This window comes from Arachis ipaensis, chromosome B09 (assembly GCF_000816755.2).
Source record: "Arachis ipaensis cultivar K30076 chromosome B09, Araip1.1, whole genome shotgun sequence".
In the NCBI taxonomy this organism is placed as follows: Eukaryota; Viridiplantae; Streptophyta; class Magnoliopsida; order Fabales; family Fabaceae; genus Arachis; species Arachis ipaensis.
Genome location: NC_029793.2, coordinates 127,857,584 through 127,864,476, shown reverse-complemented (window position 1 = coordinate 127,864,476; position 6,893 = coordinate 127,857,584). Strand labels below are relative to the sequence as shown.

At 39.8% G+C, this 6,893-nt stretch overlaps 1 long non-coding RNA gene across 1 annotated transcript in view; it reads left to right on the top strand.

The window, feature by feature from the left end:
• Positions 1-548, top strand: part of LOC110266206 — a 15,538-nt gene extending 14,990 nt beyond the window's left edge. Inside the window, exon 3 of the long non-coding RNA XR_002353237.1 lies at positions 535-548. This is a non-coding gene — a long non-coding RNA (uncharacterized LOC110266206). The remainder of the gene's footprint in view (positions 1-534) is intronic.

The window sequence follows — 6,893 nt, the reverse complement described above, 5'->3', positions numbered from 1 at the left end:
ATAGTCTTTTTTTTCTATAATATATCTAGGAGTCTCTTCCAAAATTAAGGTTGTTCTGAATTAAAAAAAAAAACGTAGAGTTCAATTGTATTTATTTAATTGTGTTATAATTAATTATTTTATGTTTGGAATAAAATTAAGTTGAATTCAATTACACTATTTGGAATATAATGTTCACGAAAATAAATTAAATATTTATTTTGACTAATTCTCTTTTCGTTGAGGGATGTGTTAGCATTTAACAATAAAGAGAGGGGGGGTATTGTCATTTTAATTTTTAACTTGAAATTCAGCTAATTCCTATAACAAAACAAACTACTTATTTGGCTCTAATTTACTTTTTAGTCATTTTGTTGGAGTTAAGTTCTTTCTGGGGTTTAATTCCATACTATTATTAGTTGTTTGCAAATCATGGAATTTGAATTGGATTTTGATCGAATGACTACGATTTCATGAATTCCCATATAATAATCTATACATAATTTTCATGGTTTTCCATGTTTAATTTCGATAAAAATGGGGAAAAAATAAAAGTTTCATATATAGATTACATCCATTGAAAAAATTTCCATCTTTAAAGAGAAATTTAGAAAATAATTTTGAAATTGATAAGAAGCAGCCTAATCATTGCGTAATTATCTTTTGATATGAAATCACTTCTTTTAAAAGTTTAAATTGATAAAAAGAGACATATAAATAATATTTCTAACACGCTCTTTTTACATAAAAGCTTCTTTTAATTTGGATTTGAGTAAATTTTGCATAACTTTTTTATTTGTTTTATGATATTTTTTTCTTTTGAGGATCAGTAAGAATCGAACTCTAGACCTTGATCATAGAAATATTAATACTATATCACAAAATCACTTTTTCCAAAAATTTAAACGGATAAAAAGAGACATGTAAATAATTATATTTTAACATATTCTCTAATGTATAGTATACAAGACTTCGCTGGTACAGGTTGAAGGAAGGATCGGGGACTCGCCGGTCTTGGTGATGACGTGAATGGACCTTTGGAACAGCGAGGGGTGGTACCTGTAAAGACACTCCGACGCTCAAGTCAGAAGGGATCTAAGAGGCATAGGTGAGGGTTATGAATGTGTAACGTACCTGAGGGAGCCCCTAGCTCCCTTTATATAGTTTGTGTTGTTATATTATCTTATCTTGTTGGCTAAGATAAGGGAGATATTTGAATTTGAATGTTAACTAGAGAATTGCGATCTCTTGGCCAGTTTGGGCCGCAGAGAGGCCCTCGACCCGGAAAACTGGGTCGTTACTTGGCCGTTTTAGGAGACTCGGGGACCGGAACCGAAACAGTTGTCCCCGGAGCGGGAGGGTAGGCATGCTTAGTTTCACCGCTGACTGAGTTCATTTTGTCGTGGCATCGGAGGTCATGGACCTCGTGTGGGAAGGTGGAGTGCTACTCCGTGCTTTTGGCCAAGGTCGGAAATTCGTGGGTGTTCAGAACGCTTGGCCATCCCGTCACTTGTCCCTTGCATCTCTCGATGATGGGGTCTGCAGTTGCGGTTCCGAAGGTGTCATAATATCGCTTAATGGGAGGAGAGAGGTTTGGTTTTTCCATTTTTGTTCTACGTCCCTCCATATTTCTATTTGAAATGTTGGGGGTTTCTATTTCTTTTTTGTTTGTAACTACTTTCCTCTGTTTTGTTCATTCTCTATTTTCTTTCACTTGTAACTGCTTTCCTCTGTTTTCTTCATTCTCTATTGTCTCTCACTTTTCTTTGTTCAAAAACGCTCTCTGCTACGTTTCTGGGTGGCTGTTGGGCTTGCATTTCTCCTGCGATCGTGCTTCTTTGTCATTTTTGTTCATTCGCTCAAAACAGGTTGGTGCTTGTATTTGTCTTGGTATTTCGTACATTGTATTATTTCTGTTTTTTTCGTGTGTTGGGTGATTTCTGTATGGTAGTGGTAGGAACAATAGGGGGTGCCGCTGTTTTTTGGGTTGTTTCTAGGCGCTTGGTAGATTTTAGTGTAGAATTTTGTGTTCTTCCTTTTCTGGGGGAGCGAGCTGATGATGGTGCCCCCTTTGGTTATACATATGGCTCGGTGGATAGCGGAAGGTGCTAGGGTTCTCGTTTATCTGGTCAGAAGCGTTCCCAATGATTATTATTGGGTGACCTTCGACGTGTTGGGTATGCCTTCCCGGCTCACGATGTGTGGAAGCGGTGATGCAGAGCGGCAGTGTGAGTTGGCGCTCACCGGGGAGTAGGGGTGCACATGGGCCGGGTGAAGCCGGGTTTGATGTGACCCAGACCCGGCCCGAAATATACACCGGGTCTTTTTATTAGACCCGAACCCGGCCCTAGACCCGATGAAACCAATACACTTTCGGGCCACAATTATACCGGGTAAAAACCGGGTGAAAACCGGGCCGTTAACATTACATTACGTTGATACCTTCTTGTAAGCTAGCATGTAAAAATATCCAAATTTTTCAAGACTCCAACCATTATTTAACATGGTAAAATTCACTTAGAAAAATATAACAAGAACCAACCATTCTTCAAAATTAAAGCATAACCACAATTAATACTAAAGTATAACCACAATCAAATTAGCCCCAAAAGTGTTCGAGACCGGGACGAGCCTTCGGGTCGGGCCGGGTCTGTGCACCCCTACCGGGGAGGATGAAAGGGTTTGCTACATCAACCCTAACTCTCTATGGGTTGCCGACTGGATGTGGGTTTACGAACCCATGTTCACGAAATTGGGGGTGTGGCTCCCTTTTGAATTGATTTTCGGTGCTGCGTCACAACTGCACCTAAACAGTTGGGCGACGGTCTGGAATTTTGAGTTGGTCTGTGAATAATTGGAGCTTCCTGCCGGAGTTGAAGTTTTCTTGTATTTTTTTTTTGTGCATTATCCCGATTAAGGAGGAAAAGTATAAGAAGGGTTATATATCCTTCCAAGCTCAGTCGAATTGTCGAGTGTTCGGTTTATTTGAAGATTCCTTCCATGGGATTAAAGAGGAGTATTTTAAAATCTACCCTGCTCGAGGTCACCACCTTTTCTGGCTGACTTTGGAAGGTGAGCACCAATTTGCCACTTGCAGAAATGTTGACGCGAGTTCTTCTTATTTGACGAAGATTACCTATGAGGGGCTGTATCCCAAAAATAAAGAAATTGGATTGCCGATGTTTTGCTGGAAATTTTTTGGGATAGGCCGTTGGACTCCCAGGACGTTATGGATGATTCAGTAGCGTGTCGTACTTACGTTGGTGGATTTTTTAGTGTGGTTTGCTTTTACTTCCCGTCTTTACGACCTTTGAGATTATAACTTATCAAACTTTCCTTTTGGTTGTGTTTTTCAGTTGAGATGGTTGGTGGACAGACAACTCTTACCAGGTTGACGATTGCTTTCCTCCATTACTATTGGAGTGTGGGTGATGGGGCTTCACCATTGTCTCCTCAATCTATAACTTAGCCAAACTCGCAAATGGTTTCTCAGGAGGGAGCTGTGGTAGAGGTGGCCGGTGCTGAGGTTGAGGTCATGGAGATTCCTGTTTTTGACGCTGGTAGGAAGCAGAAGAGGCCTGTTGAGGGGAGTAGCGAAAAGAATCTAAAGGAGGAGGGGCCCGTTGCTTCCGTGATGGACCAAGATTTGGTGCTTCAGCCTTCATTGATCAACACTTGCCGCTAGGGGTGTAAGTTACCGAACCGGACCGAAAATTACCGCAGAACCGAACCGAATTTTATAACAACTGATTAGAAAACCGAAAAAATCAGTTTTTTTTGGTTTTTTTCGAAGTAAACCGATCGGTTCGGTTCGGTTTTCGGTTGACTCGACAGAAACCGAACCGAACCGGACCGAACCGAAGACTGAGGGTTCAATGGTGTGCTTTTACTAAGTTGCCCTTTAACCTAGGTATAAAAGGGCAACTTCACACACAACCCTAGCTTTCTTCCTCTCTTTTACGCGAAAACCAAATCCAGAACCCTAGCATTCTTCCTCTCTTCTTCTCTTCCACGGTTCCACACTTCCACCTTCGATTCCACCATGCTCGAGAGAAGGAGACCCTGAAGGAGAACCCTAGCTTCTCTTCCTCTCTTCTTCTCTTCAGTCATCGTCGTCGCAGGGTTGCCGTCACAGGGTCGCCGTCGCTGGGTCGCCGTCGCCGAGGAGCAATCGATTCACCGAGAAGCAGTCCTGTCACCGAGCAGCAGTCCAGTCCCCAAGCAAGACTCCAGTGGCCGTCACAGTCCAACTCGAGCGCCGAGCAGCACTCCTATCACCAAGCCATCTCCCGTCACCAAGCCATCTCCCATCTCCTGCAAAAAGCAACTCCACAATGTCTTCTTCGGAGGTTAGAAATTCTGAACAATTATTTTTAGAGATTTTGTTTAGTGATATTGTGCTTGATTTAACCTGAACAATTGTTTTTACAAATTCTGTTTGTGGTTATGATTTTTAGAAATTCTGTTTGTGCCTTTGTGGTTATGTTTCTTAGAAATTCTGTTTTTAGATAGTCTGTTTGTTTTGGCTGCATCAAGAACTCACAGGATAATGCTTGTGAAATACATTGCTTGTGAAATAATATGAAGTTTGATGTTTAATTTTTGAGGTAGATTCTAAACCCATGTGATCTCTGCTTCACCAGCTGTCAAGCTTTAGAATTCAGCTTTAGTGGACTATGCATGAACTGGCTAAAAGTGGACTATGCATGAACTGGCTAACTTTCGTTACTATTAAACTTCTCTGATCAAGTTGATAGTAATTTTAGGGATGAAATTATTAAGATAGGCATTGGACTAGCTTCACTCATTCCCAATTTTGATAGAAGGTCTATTATATATTTTGTTTGGGACAAACTGCATAGAATCTGTTCTATGAACTTCAATTCCAAGAAACTATGATAAGGAACCAAGATCCTTTAATGTGAAGATTTTGTGCAATGGCTGAATCATTAGAGTAATTTGTGTAGAGTAATTTTCTGTAATAATAATGTCATGTACATAACAATGTATATATAAAATAGAATTGGCTGGATAATGCATCGCTTTATTTATTTATTTTAATTTTTTTCCTGGATGAGAAATAGAGATATTCATTGAATACATTGCTTGTGAAATAATAACTTGCCTTCTACTTGTTTGAATATGTTGTTTTTAAATCCAATGATGCTTGTTTTGGTGGACTGTTAGAGCTGTTAATGAATTTAAATTCTGCTTGATTATATGGCAGTTGGTGAGTATTAAATGATGCAAATAAACTAGCCAGTTGTACTGTTATGAGCTGCTGTGGTTTTGTTCTGCATATATATGGCTGCATATAATTAAAAATGCTAATTTTTCATAAGCTGCTTATGAGCTGTTGTGGTTTTGTTGCTGGAAACAAAACTTTTGGTGCTGTTCATGAATTAAAAACCTTAAGCATTCTAGTTTATTGATTTTCTTGAATTAGGTATGCAAGAAAGCAATTTGTAGTTCCTTTCATGGTTTATGTTTATAATCTATAATCTATATTATATTTATAATCTATATTGATTTTCTTGTTTTATTTTTGTAGAAATTGCACCAACCGGAGAAGATGAGGATGAGTCTGGTGTGGATTCAGATTAAGCATTCAAATTAAGCATGGTGGTTGATTGGCTGTTTGGTTTTTATTTGTTTTAAAGTGACTGTTGCGGTTTAAAGTGTGTTTATTTTTGTTGGTTTGCTAGACATTTTTAATTGTCTTTGTTTTATATTTAATTAAGTTGAATTTGTATTGGATTTGGATGTGATATACTCTTGTTATTCTAGTTTATTAAAGGTTTTAAACTTTATTTTATGATATTTTAAATTCTGTTTATTAGGTATAAAAAACCAAAAAAATCGACCGAACCAAACCGCTTTTGGTTCGGTTCGGTTTGGTTCGGTTGTCCAGAAAGCAGTCAACCGAATGGTTGATATCAACATACAACCGATCAGGTCGGTTCGGTTGGTTTTCGGTCCAAAATCGAACCAAACCGAACCGATTACACCCCTACTTGCTGCCAGCACTGAAGATTTCTTTCACGATTGCGACATCGCTGGTCAGGCGAAGTCTATGTGTCGTGCCCTTCTTCGCTCGGCGGCCATTGTTCAGTAGGCAGAACCGATGTTGTCCCTAGTGCTTTTTCTTGACGACAAGCTCCGATAGTCTCAGGCGGAGGTCAGTTAGTTGAAGGAGCAACTGGAGGTTGCTGAGATAGCTCGGCTGAAGGCTGTGAAAAGTACTGAGGACGCTGATTCGAAAATCCTCTGTCTTTTAGAGCAGGTGACCTTGCTCCTTTCTCAGCTGCCCCAGGAGCGCAGGCGGGCTGCTGAGGCTGAGTCAGGGGCTACTTCTACACTTGCTAAGGTGGAGTCTTTAAAGACCGAGGTTGCTTAGCTAAAGAAGGACAAGGAGGGATTGCTCTATGATGTTGAGAATGCTATTTCGGCTACCGAAGAGGCTATGAAGGCTCAGGTCCGAGTATTGGCTCCCAATGTTGATATGTTGGTCATGGGCCTTTCAGACCGTGAAAGATTGGGAGATTGTAGACTTGGGGTAATTCTGTGTTTATTTTTTATTATGCAAAAATTTTCAAAGTTTGTAAGCCATTTGTTCGGTGTATAGATATATTGATTTTGTGGATAAATAATTTCGCAAGTTTGTAAGCCATTCGTTCGGCACATATACACTGCTCTTTTGGTGGCTTTTCTCGGGCCGTTTTTATGCACTATTTTTTGTGGGCCTTTTGGTGGCCGAATTGAACACTTGTTTTATTTATATGGATATCTGTTGTGTTGGCTTCGGGGGTGATCGGGCCCTGGGGTAGCCATTTTGTTCGTACCCTTTTTTCGGGTAAAAATGCGAAAACTTAAAAAATGAGTATCTGAATAAATAACCTTTATTGAAAGTTAGA